We start from the raw sequence: 3,613 nt of genomic DNA on the forward strand, positions 1-3,613 counted from the left end.
GTGACTCATCCCTTCACCTGTGATCATAACCATTGTGCATGTTTTGGGGCACTTTACCTGCCTTCACTGTGATCTGTTTACACAGGCCTCTTCTCCAGCTGCAAAGGTACACTGTCTCTTTCTTCCTTTTACTGCTAGTACGTGGCCAAATGCCCAGCATTGTGTTAGGAAAGACAAGTCTTTCTGGCACTGGGAACAAGGCACCTGGCTGTACATTTCTATACTGTGCAGCCATGCCGGGCTCATGGAGCAAAGTGGGTTGCTGGATTGGCGTGGGATGCCTCTGCCCCGGGGTGGGGGGCGTGGGGGGGGCTTTCTAATCACCTAGCACATCCTGGGGAAAGGAGGAGGATTGTTCAATATATATCATGCTACCAACTAGCCTTGCAAACCCACAACTGGCTGAGAAATCAGACCTGGGGACTTTAAGAATGGCAGAATATGAAGGAAATAAAAATGTTCCAAGGCATTATTACTCCTTATGAAATATTCCCATTACTAGCTGGGTCTGGCAGTGCACACTCGTAATTCCAGCACTTGGGAGGCAGAGGAAGGAGGATCAGGATTTAAAGTCTCAGCTACACAGCAAGTTTGAGAATAACCTGTGCACATGAGACCATGTCTCAAAAAACAAAGTTTCCACAACTCAATAGTCAAACCTTATAGTTATCTGATTTTTAAGGAACTCATTGTCAATCATGAGTAAGAGAAACTTGAGTGCACGGTGTTTTCCTATCATACTTATCCATAATTACCATTTTTTTTTTTTTTTTTTTTTTTTTTTTTTTTGGTTTTTCGAGACAGGGTTTCTCTGTGTAGCTTTGCGCCTTTCCTGGAACTCACTTGGTAGCCCAGGCTGGCCTCGAACTCACAGAGATCCGCCTGGCTCTGCCTCCCGAGTGCTGGGAAATTACCATTTTTTAAAATGTAGAATTATACAATTATGCCCAGGAGTTAGTCATTTAATGATTCAACAAACATTTTTGAGCATTTAGCACTGGTTACATGTCTACTGTGGACCAGGCACCTATATACTGTAGTGAAATCTCCTAATATTCAATACTTGTTCAGAGGAAGGACTTTGCATTTCTCTTTCTTTTTCTCTCTTTGAGACAGGGTGATTTGTAACTCAGAATGGCTTTAATCACTTTATAGGAGGGGTAGCTGTAAGCTCCTGTTCCTCTTCCTTCACCTCCCAAGTGTCAGGATTTTAGACACGTTCCACCATTCTTTTTTTTTTTTTTTTTTTTTTTTTTTTTGGTTTTTTGAGACAGGGTTTCTCTGTGTAGCTTTGCGCTTTTCCTGGAACTCACTTTGGAGACCAGGCTGGCCTCGAACTCACAGAGATCCGCCTGCCTCTGCCTCCCGAGTGCTGGGATTAAAGGCGTGCGCCACCACCGCCCGGCACGTTCCACCATTCTTGATTCATAGGTTCTTTATTTTGCTTTGTTACATGTATTTATTTGTGTGTGTGTGTGTGTGTGTGTGTGTGTGTGTGTGTGTGTGTGTACACGTTGATCCTGTGGAAGTAGGACAATAACTTGCAGAGGTTATTTCTCTCCATCTCCTATGTGGGACCTGTGATTGGACCTAGGTCCTCGGGTCCAGAGGCAGGTACCTTCATCCACCCAGCCTGCCTTTTTTTTCCTGGAGAGCACCTACCCTCCTGTTCCAACAGAAACTGCAATTGCAGTTTTATCCACTTTGTTTTTTAATTCCCTTAGTTCCTGAGCCATCCTGGGGATACTGCCATTAAATGTTTTGTAGATTTAGCACATATCAAAAGAAAAAAACAAAATGTGAAGGAGGAATATTTATGTCACATGGTTATAGTAAATTGTTTCTGCATTAATTTCTTCTAATCAAAATGATCTAACATTTTTAAGCAATGATATATATGTATATATACATATATATTTATATGTATAAGATATATATTATATAATTACTTTAAAATTTGATTTAATATTTTAGTTCTGTATATTTTAGTGTATGTTGTATATACACACACACACATACATATACACACATATATATATTACACACACACACACACACACACACACACACACACACACACACACACGTGATTCCAAGCTGTTCCTGTGATAATGTCACTCCAACATGGAAAAGGGTGGAGGTACAGCTGTGCAGCAGATTGAACACTTTAGTTCTATCACAGGCCCTAAGACAGGTGCCTGGGGAATGCAGCCTGCCTGTGAGCATCTCCCAACACCTCTTGCGCCCAGAACTTACCATGTCATTTCTTTTTTCTTCTCATCTTTCATCTAATCCTGCCCCTCTGCTTTTCCCACCCCCTTTTGCTGCCTTCTGTACCAAGATAAATTCAATAACTTCTCTGTGTATAAGGCAAGGTCTCCTGTGGCCCAGGCTAGCCTTGAGCTTGGCGAGTATGCAAGGATGACACGTACTTCTGATTCTCCCACCTCCATCTCTGGAGCACGGAATTACAGGCCCATGCAGCAGCCGCAGTCAATCCATTCTGCGTTTGTCTCAGTGTCCGGGTGGACGGCCCCTTGCAAGCACCACTTACCTTCTTCCTGGATACTTTCTTGTGTGTCATCAGCCTCCACACTGGAACTGACTCTCTCTCTCTCTCTCTCTCTCTCTCTCTCTCTCTCTCTCTTTCTCTCTCTCTCTCTCTCTCACACACACACACACACACACACACACACACACACACACACAAACACACTTAGTAAAGTTTTTTAAAAGTTCTGGAACAAACATATGGAAAAAATCTACATATGGTACTCTCCACTATACTTGTCTCTGTACAAATTTCCACTTCAAATACATGGTTTTGAGATGAGATTGCACATACCTCAGAGTGGCCTCAGACTATAAAGCCAAGGATAACCTTTAACTCCAGATATCCCTGCACACAGCTCCCAAGGGCTTGAATCATTGGCATTTGTCCAGTTTCAAGTTTCCACTGTTAAAATGGAATGTCATTGTTTTGCACATCGTAATCTCACGACATAGAAAGCAGAGGTAAGAGGATCCAAAGTTCAAGTCATCCTTAGCTGTATAGTAAGTTAGAGAGCACCTTGAGTGAACTACATGGATCCTTCAAGAAAAAATCCACACTTTCTAAGGATATCAGTTATATTGAATTAGAAATGATTCTAATGATATCCCCACTTGATCATCTGCAAGATTCTGCTTCTAAATAGGACTACAGTCATAGGTACTAGGGCCTGGGACTTCAACATCTGTGGGAAAACACAACAGATGCATAGCACCCTTCTTATACTGCCTGTGTTTCTTTGGGATGTCCTCCACACTGTACAATCATGCTCTGACTGATTTAACATCTCTCATCACTAGAAGGTAGGTCCCACGAACACAAGCGCATGGTGCAATACGGTGGCTTCTGTATATATTCTCAGCACTTGGGAGCTGCAGCAGGTCTACAGTGGTGTGTTCTGAATCAGCACATATTAAAGGGAGAGACCTTGTTCCAAAGACTAACCTAAAGAGGCAGAGAGATGCCTTAGCAGGTAAAGGCACCTGCTGCCAAGCCTGATTACACAAGTTTGACTCCCTGAATTCAATCAGGAAATGAACTCCTGAATATCCACGGTGGAAG

The sequence above is a fragment of the Peromyscus californicus genome, unplaced genomic scaffold, assembly GCF_007827085.1.
Source record: "Peromyscus californicus insignis strain IS unplaced genomic scaffold, ASM782708v3 Scaffold_5__1_contigs__length_169319896, whole genome shotgun sequence".
In the NCBI taxonomy this organism is placed as follows: Eukaryota; Metazoa; Chordata; class Mammalia; order Rodentia; family Cricetidae; genus Peromyscus; species Peromyscus californicus.